General features: G+C 42.2%; 1 pseudogene; it reads left to right on the top strand.

The window, feature by feature from the left end:
* Positions 1–19,903: 19,903 nt before the first annotated feature.
* Positions 19,904–20,022, top strand: LOC134929894 (5S ribosomal RNA; annotated as a pseudogene).
* Positions 20,023–20,819: the final 797 nt, after the last annotated feature.

The raw sequence follows: 20,819 nt of genomic DNA on the forward strand, positions 1-20,819 counted from the left end.
ACATCTGTAGTTTGTTAAGTATATAATATTTGTTACAAATAGTATACAAGATAGACCCTTTCTGGTATATAGCATACTGCATAAAATCCTTTCTAGTGTCCAGCATGTAAGTTAGAATCCTGTCTGATTTCTAGTACATGAATTAAATCCAATTCATGCAATAATATTAACTAACCATATTTGCCGGCTAATATACAGCATAATTATTATTATTCTTATCATGTGCAGAAGATTCGATTAAACAAACAGATATCTGGCTACTACACATGGAAGACTCCTCTTTGGTAGACCAAAACAGACCAATTTATTTTGGATACAATACATATATCAGATTCTTTCTAGTAGCTAGTACACAAAATCAACTGTTCTCTCATGGCTAGTAAACAAAACAAGATAATGCTGAGTAATAATTGTTTCATTTATTGTAAATTTTTCTTCCTCTATTGTTCTGTCTCTTCTTTCCTCTCTTCACCTTTCCACCTTCCTCCGCTCTCCCCTCCCCCAAATCTATAATCAAAGTTATACAGAAGAAATATTAAGAATCAACGGTATAATGAATCCTAAGGAATGAGTCCACACTCAGGTACCTAGGGGTTAGTCATATTAGCCATGATGATATTGCGGGTGCGAGTCATTGCGGCAGTGGACACACTTTATGGAGGCCCAAATTAGCATGAAAGTGCTCGCCACCCCATAGAGGTCCAAGCAATTTTGTGCAATTTTGGGACTGTGATGGGTGCAAGATCGGTGCCGTTGCTGGCGTTAAGATGCTGCGGCAATGGCACATTGTGGCTAATTAGATCAACCCCCTAGATTAGTCCCACTATTATTCTGAATTATTTCACCAATATTATTTAAATGGAATACATTCTGAACATGCATCAGGCTCAGTAAGTATAGAGTCATATTGCAGCAGTAAATTGTAATACAAATGAATCATTCAAATAGTTCAAAGACATTTGTGATATTACAGTGGAAACAAGTAGTCTGGCCACGTCAATTTGTTGATTAAACATTTCTTTAATAATTAATTCCCCCAGTTCTCCATTTTGCACATCAAACAAAGTCTACTAATAGCATAATGTCTGATGCATTTCATTAAAGATCTGTCATTTCTTCAGTAGCATCCTTGTTTGGATCAAATTACTAGTCTTTTATAATCCTTTATTTTCAGTCAAATTAGATAATTAATTTATATCCACAAAAGTGGAGTTAAAATATTATTATACAACAGCCAGAAAATCACAATCATGTTGTTGTTTTTGTTTCCGATGTTATTAACCGTTTTTGCTATAAAATGATTAAACCATGGTATATCATTATATTGTACACAAAAAAACGCTAAAGAACGGTGTTCAATTAGTATGTAATAAACAGAGACTTGATTGATATATTTAAAAAAAAGAAAAACCTCTTAGCAGTGTAGCATGAGTGTGCAGGTTATAATACAATGAAATGTCACCTGAATACTGTACATCATAAGTGCAAACACCTGAAATGAAGAAATACAGATGGAAATCACTACAATGCTTATCTAAGGTAATAAAACAGTTTACCTTTTACAGAAAATAAAGAGCTGAGTCCACCATTCTGGATGGAAAGGAGGAAGCACACAACCAGTAACAAAATCATAGGGAATAACTTCCAAGTAGAGATGAGCCATTTCGTTTCCCTGAGAAATAACAACTTCCCCCCCTCACCCACGAACTTCACTACCCGAGCCCGAATCCGAGTCAGGCGGGAAAACCAGGAAACGAGAACAAGTCAAAACATCATCATCCCGGTGACGGATTCTCGCGTCGCTGCCATTTTCACTCCGGCATTGGACAGTGTAGCGATAGGACGTGTCTCTGTCCTCAGTGTCCTGCATCAGTACAGTGGTAGTGTCTTGTGCTGCATCAGTCCAGTCACAGTGGTGGTGTCCTCTGCTGCCATATGTCCAGTGCTGCTGTATAAGTCCAGTCCAGTGGTGCTGTGTTGTGCTGCATCAGTTCAGTGGTGGTGTATTATGCTGAATCAGTCCAGTTACATTGGTGGTGTCCTCTGCTGCCATATGGCCAGTGCTGCTGTAAAAGTCCAGTCCATTGCAGTGGTGCTGTGTTGTCCTGCATCAGTAGACTGGTAGTGTCTTGTGCTGCATCAGCTCAGTCACAGTGGTGGTGTCCTCTGCTGCAATATGTCCAGTGCTGCTGTATAAGTACAGTCCAGTGCAGTAGTGCTGTCTTGTCCTGCATCAGTCCAGTGGTAGTGTCCCTGTGCTGCTGTATATGTCCAGTGGTATTGCCGTATATGTCCAGTGATACTGCCATATATGTCCAGTGATACTGCGGTATAAATCCAGTAATACTGCTGTATACTGTTTGTCCAGTGGTTCTGCCATATAATTCCAGTGATACTGCCATATATGTCCAGTGGCACTGCCATATAATTACAGTGATACTGCCGTATATGTCCAGTGGTACAGCCATATAAATCCAGTGATACTGCCGTATATGTCCAGTGGTACTGCTGTATAAATCCAGTTGTACTGGCATATAAATCCAGTGATACAGCCGTATAATTCCAGTGATACTGCCGTATATTTCCAGTGGTACTGGCGTATAAGTCCAGTGATACTGCCGTATATTTCCAGTGATGCTGCCGTATAATTCAAGTGATACTGCCATATAATACCAGTGATACTGCCATATATGTCCAGTGATACTGCCGTATAAATCCACTGGTACTGGCGTATAAATCCAGTGATACTGCGGTATAATTCCAGTGATACTGCCGTATAATTCCAGTGATACTGCCATATAATTCCAGTGGTACTGGAGTATAAATCCAGTGATACTTCCGTATAAATCCAGTGGTCATGCCGAATAATTCCAGTGATACTGCCATATAATTCCAGTGATACTGCCGTATAATTCCAGTATAATGCCGTATAATTCCAATGGTACTGGCGTATAAAAACAGTGATACTGCCATATAAATCCAGTCCAGTGGTTCCAGTGAGACTGCAGTATAATTACAGTGGTACTGGTGTATAAGTCCAGTGATGCTGCCATATAAATACAGTCCAGTGGTACTGCCTTATAAGTCCAGTGGTACTGCCGTATAATTCCAGTGATACTGCTGTATAATTCCAGTGATACTGCCATATAATTACAGTGGTACTGGTGTATAAGTCCAGTGATGCTGCCATATAAATACAGTCCAGTGGTACTGCCTTATAAGTCCAGTGGTACTGCCGTATAATTCCAGTGATACTGCCGTATAATTACAGTGGTACTGGTGTATAAGTCCAGTTGCTGCTGTATAAATACAGTCCAGTGGTACTGCCATATAAGTCCAGTGGTACTGCCACATAATTCCAGTGGTACTGCTAAGTCCAGTCCAGTGGTGCTACCATATAAGTTCAGTGGTGCTGTCCTGTGCTGTATATTATTTACTCCAAAAAAAGGGGTTATTAATATTTAATCCAAATAATATTCACAGGGTTTGCCCTGTGTGGTGTAGAGGTATACTCTCCTGTACTGCATATTTTTATATAACACAAGAAAAATAATGGAGAACAAAAAATTGGAGGATAAAATAGGGAAAGATAAAGAACCATTTCCTCCTAATGCTAAAGCTGCTGCCACTAGTCATGACATAGACGATGATATGACATCAACGTCGTCTGCCAATGCCGATGTCCGATATGATAGTAGAGGGCATAAAAAATCCAAAAAGCCAAAGTTCAGTAAAAGACCCAAAAAAATAAATGTAAATGGTCTGAGGAAAAACGTAAACTTGCCAATATGCCATTTACAACACGGAGTGGCAAGGAATGGCTAAGGCCCTGGCCTATGTTCATGACTAGTGGTTCAACTTAACATGACGAAGGAAGCCCTCATACTCCCACTAGAAAAATGATAAGAGTTAAGCTGGAAAAAGCACAGCAAAGAACTGTGCATTCTAATATGTTATCACAAATCCCCAAGGAGAGTCCAAGTGTTTCGGCGGTTGCGATGCCTGACCTTCCCAACACTGGACAGCAAGAGGTGGCTACTTCCACCATTTGCACGCCCTCTGCAAGTGCTGTCAGTAACACTCACAGTCCAGTTTCTGATATTCAAATTGAAGATGTCACTGTTGAAGTACACCAGAATGAGGATATGGGTGTTGCTGGTGCTGAGGAGAAAGTTGACGATGAGGCTTCTGATGGTGATGTGGTTTGTTTAAATCAGGCACCAGGGAAGACACCTGTTGTCCATGGCATGAATAGGCCCTTTGTGATGCCTGTGTAAAAAACCAAAAAAGCCACCTCTTCGGTGTGGAATTATTACTCCACAAATCCAGACAACAGGTGTCAAACTGTGTGCTGCCTCTGTCAATCTGTAATAAGTAGAGGTAAGGACGTTAAGCACCTAGGAACGTCCTCCCTTATACGTCACCTGCTGCACGTTCATCAGAAGTCAGTGTCAAGTTGTGAAACTTTGGGTAAGAGCGTAAGCAGTCCACTGACACCTACATTTTTATTCCTCTTGTACCCAAGCTCCTGCAAGCCACACCAGCAACTCCCTCAGTGTCTTGCCATGTCACTGGCAAGACTTAGGAGTCCTCTCCTAACCGGGATTCCACCGGAGGATCCTTGAGTGGTACACCTACTGCTGCTGTTGCTGCTGCTGTTGTTGCTGCTGAGAGTCGATCGTCATCCCAGAGGGGAAGTCGGAAGACCACTTTTACTACTTCAACAAAGCAATTGACTGTCCAACAGTCGTTTGTGATGAAGATGAAATATGACAGCAGTCATCCTGTTGCAAAGTGAATAACTGAGGCCTTGACAGCTATGTTGGTGTTAGACGTGCATCCGGTATCCACCATTTGTTCAGTAGAACTTAGAGAATTGACGGAGGAAGTGTGTCCCCGGTACCAAATCCCATCTAGGTTCCACTTCACTAGGCAGGCGATACCAAGAATGTACACAGACGTCAGAAAAAGTGTCCTCACTGTCCTAAAAAATGCAGTTGTACCCACTGTCCACTTAACCACGGACATGTGGACAAGTGGAACAGGGCAGACAAAGGACTATATGATTGTGACACCCCATTGGGTTGATGTATTGACTCCTTCAGCACCAACAGCAGCAGCACCAGTAGTAGCAGCTCGCAAACGCCAACTCATTCCTAGGCAGGGTACGCTACGTATCACCGCTTTCTGTAAGAGGCACACCACTGACAACCTCTTACGGAAACTGAGGGACATCATCGCACAATGGAATTCCCCAATTAGACTCTCCTTGGGATTTGTGATATCGGACAACGCCACCAATATTGTGCGTGCATTAAATCTGGACAAATTCCAGAACGTCCCATGTTTTGCACATACAATTAATTTGGTGGTGCAGAGTTTTTTGAAAAATGACAGGAGCATGGAGGAGATGCTATCGGTTGCCCGGAAAATTGCGGGAAACTTTCGACATTCAGCCACTGCGTGCCGAAAACTGGCGCACCAGCAAACACTCCTGAACCTGCCCTGCCATCACCTGAAGCAAGAGGTGGTAACGAAGTGGAATTCAACACTGTATATGCTTCAGAGGATGGAGGAGCAGCAAATGGCCATTCAAGCCTATACATCCACCTACGATATAGGCAAAGGAGGGGGAATGCACCTGACTCAAGCACAGTGGAGAGTGATTTCCAAGATGTGCAAGGTTCTCCAACCCTTCGAACTTGCTACACGTGAAGTCAGTTCAGACACTGCTAGCTTGAGTCAGGTCATTCCCCTCATCAGGCTTTTGCAGAAGCAGCTGGAGAAATTGAAGGGGGAGCTAAGATGGAACTATTCCACTAAGTATGTGGGACTTGTGGATGGATCCCTTCATTCGCTTTGCAAGGATTCAAAGGTGGTCAATCTGTTGAAATCAGAGCACTACATTTTGGCCACCGTGCTCGATCCTAGGTTTAAAGTCTACATTGTATCTCTCTTTCCGGCAGACACAAGTCTGCAGAGGTTCAAATACCTGGTGGTGAGAAAAATGTCAACTCAAGTGGAACGTGACCCATCAACAGCTCCTCCTTCATTTTCTCCTGCAACTGGGGCTGCGAGGAAAAGGATATGATTTCCTAGCCCACCCGCTGGCGGAGATGCAGGGAAGTCAGGAGCAAATGCTGATATCTGGCCTGGACTGAAGGACCTGCCAACGATTACTGACATGTCTACTGTCACTGTCATATGATTCTGTCACCATTGAAAGGTTACTTCCACAAAATGTGGAGAAGATGATGTTCATCAAAATGAATTATAAATTCCTCTGGGAAGACCTTTACCAGCAATTGCCTCCAGAAAGTACACATGGACCTGTGATGGTGGATTTCAGTGGGGACGAATTAATACTCTGTGAGGAGGAGGAGGATGTACACACTGAAAGGCGTGAGGAATCGGAGGATGAGGTCAACATCTTGCCTCTGTAGAGCCAGTTTGTTCAAGGAGAGATTGATTGCTTCTTTTTTGGTGGGGGCCCAAACAAACCAGTCTTTTCAGTCACAGTCGTGTGGCAGACCCTGTTGCTGAAATGATTGGTTTGTTAAAGGGTGCATGTCCTGTTTATACAACATAAGGGTGGGTGGGAGGGCCCAAGGACAATTCCATCTTGCACCTCTTTTTCTTCTTTACATCATGTGCTGTTTGGGGACTAATTTTTTAAAGTGCCATCCTGTCTGACACTTCCGTACAAGTCCAGGGGTACTGGGGTATAAGTTCAGGGGTACTGCCATATAAGTCCAGTCCAGTGGTGCTGTCTTGTGCTGCATCAATCCAGTGGTGGTGTCTTGTGCTGCCATAAGTCCAGTGGTGGTGTCCTGTGCTGTATATTGTTTACTCCAAATAAAAGGGTTATATACATTACATATATTATTATCCAAATAATTTTTACAGGGTTTGCCCTGTGTGGTGTAGGGGTACGCTTGCCTGTGCTGCATATTATTATAATAGCTCCAAATAAAAGGGATATTATTATCCAAATTAATTTTACAGGCTTTGCTGTGTGTGTGTGTGTGTGTGTGTGTGTGTGTGTGTGTGTGTGTGTGTGTGTGTGTGTGTGTGTGTTTGAGGAGTACGCTCTCCTGTGCCACCAATATTGTGCATGTATTACATTTGGGCAAATTCCAGCACATCCCATGTTGTTTGTGCTGCACACTTGTGTCGCCTAGCTTAGTCATACAACTACCTCACTGCACATCTTTTTCTTCTTTGCATGATGTGCTGTTTGGGGCCCAGATTTTTTAAGTGCCATCCTGTCTGCCATTGTAGTGCCACTCCTAGATGGGCCTGGTGTTTGTGCCGCACACTTGTGTTGCTTAGCTTAGCCATCCAGCTACCTCATTGCACCTCTTTTTCTTCTTTGCATCATGTGTTATTTGGGGCCTATTTTTAAATCTGCCATCCTGACTGCCACTGCAGTGCTATTCCTGAACGGGTCAGGTGTTTGTGCTACACACTTGTGTCGCTTAGCTTAGTCATCCAGCCACCTCGGTGCAACCTATTGGTCTAAAAACAATATTGCGAGGTGTGAGGTGTTCAGAATAGAGTGGAAATGAGTGGAAATGAATGTTATTGAGGTTAATAATACAGTAGGATCAAAATCACCCCCCACATTTTGTGATTTTAGCTGTTTTTATGTTTCTTTCAAAAATTATCCAGATCCAAAACCAAAACACAAAAGGTTTTTTTTTTTTTTTTTTTTTGCAAAACCAATCCAGATCCAAAACACTAGCATGGAACTAGAACCAAAACCAAAACACAAAACACGAAAAGTGCCTGCCGCACATCTCTACTTCCAAGGTGCCTAAAGTGTATTCTGAAATGTCTTGAAAGATATAAATCATATGTTCCTGTCTCAGAAATGAGCTACCTGGAAAGACAAGGTTGCAGGTGCACAATTTAAACACTACCAATTGATCAATAATAATCTTTGCCATTAATATTGCATTTTGAGTGAGGTTCTTCGCATAGTTATGGCAATAAATAACGACTTGCGCACCAAAGTCCAGGTCACCTTATTGATTGGGCAAGTACCTATCATATTGGGGGGTACAAGTCCAGGGCGCGTGACACCCCAAACCCTCAAACCCAAGCAGTCGTTCGACCCCAGAGCAACACTCTAGTGAAAAATAAAGAGTGAAAAAAGTGATGATAGGTTAGTGATAGACCTGTGTAAAAAAGGGCAGATCACAATGAAAATATTAAGTTCATAGCTCATGGTGGGCCTGATGAATCTTAATGCTAATGCTGGTGCCTATTTTATTAATACTGAGAAGCCCAGTTGCAGCATCTTGCAGAGGTGCAGTTCCACCATCGGTGCACTATCAAAAATTGCACCAGCCTTATGGCATAATACAATAATGTAAGTATTAGTATGAGTCTGTATAACTAGCCACTATAACCTGTACAATGCTTTTTTGATAAATTACTATACAATGATATTATCAATTATGCTACTTTTTCTGCCAATATGTTGTAATTGGTATCTGCACTGTAAAACATATATTTATTTATTAACAGGTTTTTTCAGTCCTTGTCCAAGAGGAGCTTATAATGTAAGGTCCTTACTAAGGATGGTCATTTCAGTATCAAAGATAGCAGTCGATGTCTAAGTTCTGCGCATCAGTAACATGACCAATTAGATATTGGTATACTTAGCAAAACATATCTGGTGAAAAAAAGAATTTTTACACCTAAAATAGCCACTTAGTCTAGGCTGCAATCATGTAATAGGTGATTAATTAGCTGTATCTAACATTTTCCCATTTAGGTAATTAGGAGACAAATATTTTTTTTAATTCTTAAAATTAGCTATATATTTATTCCGAAATATATTTTTTTTAGTGACTTGCTGTAAAGAAATATATTTTTTTAATCAAAATCATTATTTAAGGACTTCCGGTGGGCGGGGCATCTTGCATGGCCGCTTTTTATCAGCTCTCCCGACTTAGGGTCTATTGTGTTGCTTCACATATTTTAACTATCTCATCGGATAGCTCAAGTGGGGTGGATGCCTGTGATACCTTTATCAGGTCGGGATATTTCTTTTCCACGGAAGTCTGGCCACTGATAGTGGTGATCCTTCTAGACGCCGCATTTTGGCGTGAACCTCAACCTGGCTATTGGAGTATCTGCAAAAATGCTGAGTATGGCTGGGGATCTACTTGCTTACCCTCCGTGTGGCCGGGAACTGATGAAGCCTCCCCCCTTGGTTTCCACTCCTGTGCCCCTACTGTCCATGGTGCACCCAGCCGGTGATACTTCACACTTCTCTCAGTGAAACTGCTGGCGCTTGCCTAACAGGGCTGCTGTGTCGCTCCTGGGACAGAGGGACACGTCCGGTTGGCAGTCTTATGCCCTGCGGCTGTGCTACGCTGTGGGACCCTCCACTGCTCTGCCTGGCTGCCTCTCCATTTACTACCCCGTGCTGTGTCTGATGCTCCTGCGGTGCGGTGCCCTTGCCTCCTGTGTACCGGTGGTGCCTGGCTGGAACCCTTCCCGCTATCTGGTGGCCCAGGACTTCCCTGACTGACTCTCTGGATTGGGACCCGTCGGATTTAGCAACCATCCTATTTGGGTATTAATGGCTGTATCCTGACTTTGCTGTTGCCTGCAGGGCTGGAGTGGAGGAGCCACTTCATCTTACCTTCAGCTCTCCAGTTCGACATCCTCTGACGCATCTCAACTACTGGATGCACGTGGAGCTGATACTTTGCTGGTGAAAGAAGGTGGGATCCCTGCTGCCTTGCCACATATTCTCCTTAGAAGGCTGTACAGCTGAGATGCCGAGACCTGGCAGATGAACGCTGGCATGAGTGATCCTTGTTGGTGGTGTCTGCTGCCTCGTGGGTGACAGAGTCCATTCCCCCCTACCTGGTAGAACTCACTATCTTCCTGGCTGTAATATTACTTGGTGGGAGCTGTTTCCTGCAGAATCTCCTGACCTCATCTCCTACTTACCCAGTATTTGTCTTTACCCTTACTAATACCTTTTTGCCCCCTACCTCGTGTTTTACCCTCCCCCTGAACCCTTTTTACCCATTCCCCTCTTTTGTTCCTGTCCCACCTTTCCTGCAACACTAGTGGCTATACTGATTATATCTGGCTGGGAGCCTTACACAGGCTGATTGCCCATATCTCATTTTGAATCTGCAATGGGTTTCCTAAGATTCCTTTAACAAGACAGGACTGAACTGCTACTGATCCTGTGTTTGTGACTGTTGTCTTGTTTCAGTTGATATATGATTATATACTGAGCTACACTACTTTCTCTATTGAAGGATTATCCTCAGTGTGGTTCTTGTTTCTACAAAAAAAAAATATTTTTATTTTTTATCTTTATCTTTTTTGTTTATAAATATATTGTGTAGATGGGATACCCATAGAGTTATCCTTCCTCGTATGTTTTACATTTATCAGATCTATACACCAAAGGGCTCCAACTAAAATCTGTGTGGATCACTGGGGGTCATTCCGACCCGAACGCTCGCTGCTGTCATTCAGTAGCAATCGCATTTTCTTGATTGAGAGGCAGAGACGGTAGCAGGGCAGGAGGGGGCTGGACGGTGGCATTGATCTGCCATTTAGGGGGCGCAGTCTGGGCAATGCAGGCATGGCCGGACCATTGGGGGGTGCCGCGGTGGCTGCACGACATCTCACGCAGCCGCTGTGGCCAGCGGCAGCGTCGAGCAACTCCCAGCTAGCTGCAGGAGCTGTCCTGGCTGGGAGTTACTCCACAAATACAAAAGTATCGCCGCTGTGCGATGCTTTTGTATTTGTGTGTGGGGGGGTGGACTGACATGCGCCCCGCATGTCATGACATGCAGACTAGCCCTGTGCTGGGCATCAACCCGCATGTCAGGGAAGATGATCGGAGCTGTGCTAAATTTTGCACAGCTATGATCAACTCGGAATGACCCCCACTGTTATAAAAATATATACTGCAATAATGTCACCTAGTGGCCCTGATTGTTACTGCTGATGATATGTTTGGAAAACCATTAACAAACTGAAAAATCTTTCTATACACTAGGTATTCTACTAAAGTTGTATTCAGATTGTGAACAGAACCATTGTGTTTTCTTTTTCTTTTCTTTTTTTTTCACTTCTTACATACTTAGACACATTTCGTTTATTCAATATTCGTAATTAGCTCCATGGTAACTTTATGTGACCTTAAGATTAATAATAGATGTAATATTTTGGATTTCTATTTTGTTTGGGATCTGTTTGCCACATTGCAGTGGTCATTATTCATTCTATCCCCTGCGTCTTCTACTCTTTATTGCATTTTGGCCTTGTTTACTATTTTCTAATATTATTGACATATTGCTTTCTGGTGACATACTGCCACCGTGTGACCATATTTTGTTATTTTAAGCTAGTTAAAAAAAAATTGACACTTCTAGGTCATGTATTACTTATGATGTGACCCTGAATAGTGCCCGTTCTCCCGTACTGTTTATCTATAAGTGTTTAACCGCCTCTCGGCTCCCTCGTCTGCTTACCAGTATTTGAAAGGATTATAACGTGATTTGAACATGTAACCATGAAATGTTTTGTCCCTTTGCTCTTGTTGGGATGCTACCCATGAGAACCATGTTTTTTATACAATAGCGTAACAAAATTATACCACCTGAGCCTTACTAATTTTAACTACAAGATCTTAGGTGATTACCATACTTTTGGACCTATAGCATTGTCCACTCCTCTCCGAATCTATTGGGGCATGGAAAAAATATCTCGATAAAAATATGCCTCCAAAACAATCAAACCCCACAAACAGAGCAGGGAAAGGGAAGGAGGTGACCCATAAATCAGGCCCCTCCTCTCCTGTTAGCTCCGAGGTAGAAACTTCAGAAACACATGGAGACAAACACTCTTCCTTGATGGCAAAAGAAATTGCCGATTTTATGATGCCCCTAATGGACAAAAGATTAAATGACCTTCAAACCCACTTAGATGCTGGGTTGGCCCACATAGATTCACATGTGGCTCAAATCACAGCACTAGAGTCTATAGTAAGCAATATGGAAAATAATATTCATTCATCTCAGGATGAGGTAACCACCCAACAAAGACTCGCGCAACAGCTGCAGGAAAAACTGGAGGACTTAGAAAATAGATCCCGTAGGAACAATCTCAGGTTTGAGGGTATACCTGAAACCATTACCGGGACAGCCCTCACATCATTTCTTGATACGGACCTACCCACCTCATTGGGGATTCTAGATAGTATTGAGATACCCCATATTGAAAGAGCTCATAGACTAGGAGCTTTGAGAGAGGGGGCGCAATGGCGATCTCGCCCATTCATTGCCCGTTATCTAGACTATAGAGCCAAGGAACAAATATTGTTTGCTTATCGTAAAGCACTGGTGAGAGTTCACAGAAAGTAAGAGAAACAATAAAATAGAGACAGAATACACTGTTAAAGATTGCATAGATAATAAAAGAGGTGAGTACAGGGTGGATATGCTGCCAGCGTTAGGCAACGGAAAGGGCCCTACAAACCGATGTCCTCCATATGATCCATTGAATCGCTGGTGAGAGTCCACGAAAAGAAGAGTGACGATAATCAAAGATTAGAGATGAAGACTATTAATGTAAACTACAGAACAAAGTTTGTGCTATAAAATTATAATACAAGAACTAAAGATATATGCAGCATAAAGTATTCAAATCATGTTATAAGATGCGTAAGAGGACTGTTGTTCAGAAGATGGCGTAAGCCCTATACAGATATATTAGTCCTAATAGCAAATTCAGATCAATCAGCCATATGATAGCCAGCACTGTGGTGTACCTTAAATCACTTTGATGAGAACAGAAAAAGGGAGAGCAATAGCTGAGCGTGAATAAGAACACCAGTAAGTTAATAACTCTGATACAAAGATAAATAAATTGGACCAAATACTCAAACAGGCATTGCCAATAATAAATCACCACTGTGCATGCATAATGTCATCGTGGAAGTCTGTTTAAGTCGGTCCAACTGGTGAGAGGTCTGTGTAATGGAAAGAAGGGGTGGAAAATGCATTTTTCCCGTGAGTTCAGGCTTGGTGGGTCATTCTGAGTTGATCGCTGGCTGCTGTCGTTCACAGTGCAGCGATTAGGTTAAAAAATGGCAATTCTGACATGCGTATGGGACGCACTGCGCACGCGCGTCGAACTTTCACAAAAGCCGATGTAGTTTTACACAAGCTCTAGCAACGCTTTTCAGTCGCTCTGCTGATCGTTGAGTGATTGACAGGAAGTGGGTGTTTCTGGGTGGTAACTGACCGTTTCGGGGAGTGTGTGTGAAAACGCAGGCGTGCCAGATTAAAACGCAGGAGTGGCTGGGGAAACGGGAGAGTGGCTGGCCAAATGCAGGGCGTGTTTGTGACGTCAAAACAGAAACTAAATAGTCTGCAGTGATCGCAAGCTAGGAGTAGGTCTGGAGCTACTCTGAAACTGCACAATTTTTTTTGTAGCAGTGCTGCGATCCTTTCGTTCGCACTTCTGCTAAGCTAAGATACACTCCCAGAGGGCGGCGGCTTTGCGGTTGCACTGCTGCTAAAAGCAGCTAGCGAGCGAACAACTCGGAATGAGGTCCTTGGTCCCTTCTGGATACCCCTTAGCCTGTTAGAGAGCTATATGAGGTATCTGTATGCTGCCCTTCTACCAATAAACTGGCATATTGTAAATTGTTTACACCTGGTTGCACAGCAACCCCCGATGTATGTTATTCCCTTCCATCCTGCAGTATCAGCCAATCACGCTGTCGGGGAGGGACATTCAGGTTGCGTAGCAACCTACATGATATGTCATGCTCGTGCTCGACAGAGTAAATCTTTCAAAGTAGTGGGGGAGGGATACCCCTGGCAGCATTAGTGGATGGCTATGCCGGTATGACTACACGGTACACTTATAAGTTGCGCCGTGTACTGATTGCATAAAATTGCTCGGTAATCTTGGCCTGTTAGGGAGCTTGACGAGGTATCCGTATGCTGCCCTTCTACCAATAAGCTGAGATATTACCAATTGTTTACACATGGTTGCGCAGCAACCACCGGTGTGTATTAGTCCCTTATGTCCAGCAGTATGAGCCAATCACGCTGCCGGGGAGGGACATCCATGGTTGCCTAGCAACCTACGTTGTATGTCATTTCCGTGCCTGACAGCATAAACGTTTCAAAGTTATGGGGGAGGGATACCCCAGGTGACATTAGTGAATGGCTGTGCTGGTAGGAATACCCGGTACACTGATAAGTTACCCCGTGTATTGATTACATACAATAACTCGGTAACCGCCAGTGCCTATTGTTCCCTTAGACCCTGTAATGCAAGTCAAATACACTGCTAGGGAGGGACATCATAGTGTTTATTAACCACATTAGGTTGCTCAGCAACCATCGGTGTATGCTGATCCCATAAGCCCGTCAATGTAAGTCAATCAAGTTGCCTGGGAGGGACAACGATGGCTGACATGCAACACTGAGCATGTATCACTGACTGACAGTATGGACCGTTCTAACTTAACATGAAAGGCATACGTTGGTGGTAATACCAGTATAACTGTTACGGTACACTGATAAGAAGTAGATAATTGCCCTACTGTTTTGGGAGTATGATTAATCCAGTGGGTAGAAAGGGTTTAAAAAGCTAGGCAGCCAAGTAACATAGTAAGGGAAGGGGCATCCAAATGTGGATACCTATAGACCCTGGCATAGAGGACGGAGGTTGGGATACTACTTATACAGCGCTGTTAAAAGGATCTGCATCTCTCTCTATATATATATATATATATATAAAAGTTAGAATAAGTCAGTGACCTAATCGTCATCCCAATAGACTTCTGGCAAATAGGTACCTGTCTGAGTCAGTGTATGTGTGTATATTTAGTAGGGTGAGTGACTCTTGTATGTGAAGGTGAAATCTTCCTGTGTGATGAAACAGGATAGATGTATAGGTGGAAGATGTAAATGGTGATATTGTGAATGTGAACTGCGATGAATCCCGGTGTGCTGGTGAAGACAGGGATGTGGAGGGGCAGTGATGTATTGTCTTAGTAGACTGTGATGTGATGCTAAGGGAATGTTGTGGGTCGTGAGTGTAGTGAAACAAACAAAATTGTATGGTAGGAGAAATGAAAGGAAAGCGGAAAGAGAAAAACTTGGTGCAAATGGTGAAAACAGTAGTGAAGACACTGCAAAATTAAAACCATGTGTAATGAGTGTAAAATTGAGGTGTAATAAAGAGGGGAAGAAACAAAGGTGTAGGCAAGAGCAAGCTAGCAGAAGGAGAATAACCATATCGGGCCGGAGCATGAAAGGGAATGGTCAGGGAGGATGTGAATGCACTGTAGGAAAAGTAGTAAATTGCCCAAAAGAAGTGGGTTATGGAGCCCAGAATATATAAAATTTACAAAAATACACTGTAATTAATATATTCATTAAGTCCAGATGGTTTAAGTCCTCCTAAGCGGAAGGTCCATTCACTTTCTCTTTTCATTAGTTCTTTATTAAGGTCTACCCCTCTAATACCTAGGTGAACTCTATCAAGTCCAAACACCTTCATCTCACTGGGAGAGTCTTGATGTTTTGAATGATAGTGTCTAGCTACCGAGGATAATTTCTAAGATTTGTCAAGATCTGATGTGGCATTACGGATTGTACCCATATGATCCAGGATCCTGATTTTGAACTTTCTGGTGGTCATCCCCACATACTTAAGATTGCAGCTGCACGTTATGCAGTAGACTATTCCTTCAGTGTCACAATTGAAGAAGTGTTTGATGGGGATGTCCTGACCCGCTCTATCCTGGACCACCTCTGTTCTCAAAATATGAGGGCAAGCTTTACAATGTCTGCAGGGAAATGTACCCTTAGGGCTACTGGTTTTCTTCTTGGTTTTTATAAAATGACTAATGTACCAAGTGGTCTTTGATGTTATTAGATCTGTGCCAACTCATTTGGAGCTGTGAATTTATTAGAGGGGCCAGATCCGCATCTAACCGAAGAATGGGCAGGTGTTTCTGTATCGCATTTTTCAATTGTCGCCATTCTGGCCAAAAGGTGCCAACGAACCTAATCTTGGTGTCTTCATTGATTTTCTTGGTGGCATTATGGAACATCAAGGATTCTCTTCTGATATGCGAAACCTATTGTCGGGCTCGTTTCAGGGAGCGTTTGCTATAGCCGCGTATTATTAGTCGATCAGTGAGTTCCTGACTTTTTTGTTTGAAGATTTTATCCTCTGTACAGTTGCGTCTTAATCTCAGGTATTAACCTTTAGGAATGTTCTCAACTGTTGGTGGGAAATGTCAGCTTGTTTGATGTAAAATGCTATTTGTTGCAGTATCTTTCCAAAATAGCTGTCGCCAAGAGTCCACCTAAGGATTTATATACATTGAGATCTAGGAAGGAAACCTCCTTGCTGATAGTGGAGGTGAGTTTGATGTTGAGAACATTGTCATTCAAGTCTTTGATGAAGTCAACTAGAAGTTGTTCATCTCCATCCCAGATTATGAAGATATCATCTATATAACGTAACCAACACATTACGTGTTGGATGTATCTGTCATTTAAATCACTGAACACAGTCACCTCTTCCCACCACCCCAGAAACATATTGGCATAGGTGGGAGCACAAGCTGCACCCATTACTGTGCCTCTGGTTTGCATTAAAAATTGATCGTTGAAGGTGAAGAAATTTCTGTGTAAGACAAAGGATGTCCAATAGAAATGTGTTGAAATCATTCTTCCCATCACGATCCAAAAAATATTGAACTACTTCCAAGCCCTTCTTATGTTCTATGCTTATATATAGGGCCTCTACGTCTAAAGTGGGCAGTAAAAAGTTATCCTCAAAATTTATCTCATGTATCTTCCGTAATAAATCTGAGGTGTCCCTCAGATACGAGGGAAGGATTAGCACATGGTCCCTAAGATGGAGATCAAGAAATCGACCAGGTTGCTCTAAAAGTCCTCCATTGCCAGATACGATCTCTGTCTACCAGGCGGTTTTATGATATTCTTGTGAACTTTTGGAAGGAGATAAAATGTAGGTGTTCTTGGACTAGTGATGGTAAGATATTGTGCTTCCTGTTTAGAGATAATTCCTAATGACAGAGCTTCATCTATCTTGCGAGTATACTCCTTAAGGAATTTAGTTGTTGGATTTAGAGGAAGCTTCTGGTAGCATATGGGATCCAGTAACTGGTGATGGGCTTCCTCCATGTACATTTCAATTGGCCACAAGACGATATTACAGCCTTTATCTGATGGTTTTACCACCGTATCACTCCAGGATTTGATTTCCCTGAGGGCTTGACGTTCCATAAATTTCAGGTTGTTAGGATTGAAGGATTTCTTAGTTTTGACTTTTATCTCATCAAATTCATGGGACACCATGTCCAGGAAGATCTTAATTTCAGGGCTGTTGGTATCTGGGGGAAAAAAGTTGATTTGTTTTTGCAAGTGGGTCTCCTCTTTGATGGTTTTATAGTATCCAGTGCTGATTCGGAGTGTAGTTCTTCTAGGGTTTCAAGGATGGCTAGATCTTCCTCTGTGAAATGAAGTCCCATTGTTTCATTTAGGTCAGAAGACTGTTGTCTAGAAAAATATTTTTGAGAAGAAGTTTCCTCCCAAACAGCCTAAGATCTTTTTCCCAGGAAAATCTGTTTAAGGACTGTGTGGGAGAGAAGATGAGTCCCTTACTGAGGACTTCAGTTTGTTCTTTGGTCAAAATTCTATTAGTGAGGTTCATGATCAGGAGGTTAGAGGGATCAGTTCCATTAATCTCCACTATCTCTTCTTGTTCCTGCATGTTGGATAGCAGGGAGTTGCTTGGGTGTCCCAATCCTGATTGTTTTTTCCGGTGTTTCTGGACCCCTCTTCTTGTCTTCCTCTTGTTTTGGTTTTGGTTTTTGGTCTTTGTCCCTTGTCTAAAAAAAAGAGTCCTCACCAAAGTCACGTTTGTAAGGTGGATTTCTCCCATCACTGGATTCTGCTGCAGTCTTCACTGTGTGAGGATTCAAATTCGGATTAACTGAATTCATCCCTTGATCTCCTATCATGGTCTCTCTGTGAATTCAGATTCCATCGAAAAATATTGCCCTGGGTAAAATCCTGTTTGTCCCTGTAAAATTTATGACGTTTATGGTCTATAATAGTACGTTCATAGGAATCAAGATCTTTTTTGTACTTCTCAAAAGTCGCTTGAAAGGACAAGTCCTTCTCCCAAGTCTCAATGCTCTTTCCCAAGTCCTCAATAATCTTGTCTGTTTGATCCAATACCAAGGTATCATGTTTTATCAATATTAGAATGATATCTTGTGAACATTTGAGTAGAGTGGACTCCCACTCTGCTTTGAGATTATCAGTTGCTAGAGGGAAAGAGGGAAATACCTTGGGTCTCAGGCCTCAAGGGGATAGTTTATATTTTTGGCAATTTTCAAGTGTGGTAATATCCCAATTGAGTCAAACTCACCTCTGTAAGATTTTCTGGAGTCTGAGAAGGTCTGACTTCCAATCCCTTACAGTACCTATATTGGTATAGGTATCAGAAAAAATGTCATCCCGATTTTCTATGTTTCTATGTTTTGAGAGTAATTCATTCTTCAAAGAAAAAGTAGACATAATCCACTGGGACAGATGGGAATTTTTAGTGTCAGTGATGTCTTTGTAGGGTAAATACACAGGGAGGAAAAAATATAGATTCCCTACCCAAGTGAAATGTGGAAAAATAATTAGTTGAACGTGCAGGGGATCAGAAACTGAACTTAATCAGCATATGATTGCAGTAGAAATGTCTGAGAGATCCCGCACAGGTCGGTATATATAATTCTATGTATGTATTTTATGCAATCAATACACGGTGCAACTTATAAGTGTACCGTGTAGTCATACCGGCATAGCCATCCACTAATGCCACCAGGGTTATCCCTCCCCCACTACTTTGAAAGGTTTACGCTGTCGAGCACGAGCATGACATATCATGTAGGTTGCTACGCAATCTGAATGTCCCTCCCCGACAGCGTGATTGGCTGATACTGCGGGACAGAAAGGAATAACAGGATGCTGCAGGATGGAAGGGAATAACATACATCGGGGGTTGCTGTGCAACCAGGTGTAATCAATTTACAATATCCCAGCTTATTAATAGAAGGGCAGCATACGGATACCTTATATAGCTCTCTAACAGGCTAAGGGGTATCCGGAAGTGACCAAGCCCGAACTCAGGGGAAAAATGCATTTTCCACCCTTTCTTTCCATTACACGGACCTCTCACCAGTTGAACCGACTCAAACGGACTTCCACACCGACATTATGCATGCACAGTGGTGATGTATTATTGGCAATGCCTGTTTGAGTATTTGGTCCAATTTATTTATCTTTGTATCAGACTTATTAACTTACTGGTGTTCTTATTCACACACAGCTATTGCTCTCCCTTTTTTTGTTCTCACCAAAGTGATTTATGGTACACCACAGTGCTGGCTATCACTAATATATCTATATAGGGCTTATGCCATTTTCTGAACAACAGTCCTCTTACGCATCTTATAACATGATTTGAATACTTTATGCTGCATATATCTTTAGTTCTTGTATTATAATTTTATAGCACAAACTTTGTTCTGTGGTTTACATTAATAGTCTTCATTTCTAATCTTTGATTATCGTCACTCTTCTTTTCGTGGACTCTCACCAGCGATTCAATGGATCATATGGAGGACATTGGTTTGTAGGGTCCTTTCCGTTGCCTAACGCTGGCAGCAGATCCACCCTGTACTCACCTCTTTTTTTATCTATGCAATCTTTAACAGTATATTCTGTCTCTATTTTATTGTTTCTTTTACTTTCTGTGAACTCTCATCAGTGATCCCGGAGTGGGAGCGCAATCAGTGATCTACTGTCATACCACACTGCTAATACCCAATACCGTCCGATTTTGGAAGCTAAACATTGTTGGGCTTTGTTAGTACTTTGATGGGCGACCTGCTAGGAATACCAAGTACAGTAGACCCCAATTTATATCAGGTACTCCGTGCCTAACACTGACAGCAGATTCACCCTACTACTTTTCTGGTTCTCACGTGCCTTTTTCATACAATTTTCACTGGATATATTCCATTGTTCTAACACTCAGTAATAGGCATTCATTTGCATCAATTCTCCTATTTGATGCTTTCGGGATCCAAATTTTACCCTGATCCATACCAGTAAGTTGTCTTCACACAACAATTCAAAAATACTGGTTGATTTGACCTGTGTATTGGAGTCCTTTTATGGTTTACTTCCTAACTTTTGTTCTGCTCCACTCCCACTGCTGTTGAGAGTCCCATAAGGCTCTGTTCTTGGCCCTCTGATTTTCTCACTGGAAACCTATTCACTTCAGGAACTTTGTTGATTCTATACCCTCAACTGCCACCTTTTTGATGACACCTATTTCTAACTTTCAAACTCTAATATCTCCCCATCTGTACTGTGTTGTGTGACCAATTATCTCTGTACATGGATGATGCAATGCTATCTAATTTACAATTTTTTCAAAAAAGAGATTTCAACACTCCCAGAATCACCACCTACCTGACCTAATCCTCACTGTCCATAACACCATAATTTCTTTAGTCTACCAAGTTTGCTGCCTTGGAGTCATTCTGCACTCTGCTTTATTCCTCAAGTACACTCTCTATACCATCCTGTCGCCGCCAACATAGAAATTTTTCCCTAAGACACTTTAAAAAAAAACATATTCCCAATTTATTTATCTTTCCTTATCACCTGTTCTGACTATATTATCCGGAAGTCCTCTCACTAATC

The sequence above is a fragment of the Pseudophryne corroboree genome, chromosome 5 (assembly GCF_028390025.1).
Source record: "Pseudophryne corroboree isolate aPseCor3 chromosome 5, aPseCor3.hap2, whole genome shotgun sequence".
Classification (NCBI taxonomy): domain Eukaryota; kingdom Metazoa; phylum Chordata; class Amphibia; order Anura; family Myobatrachidae; genus Pseudophryne; species Pseudophryne corroboree.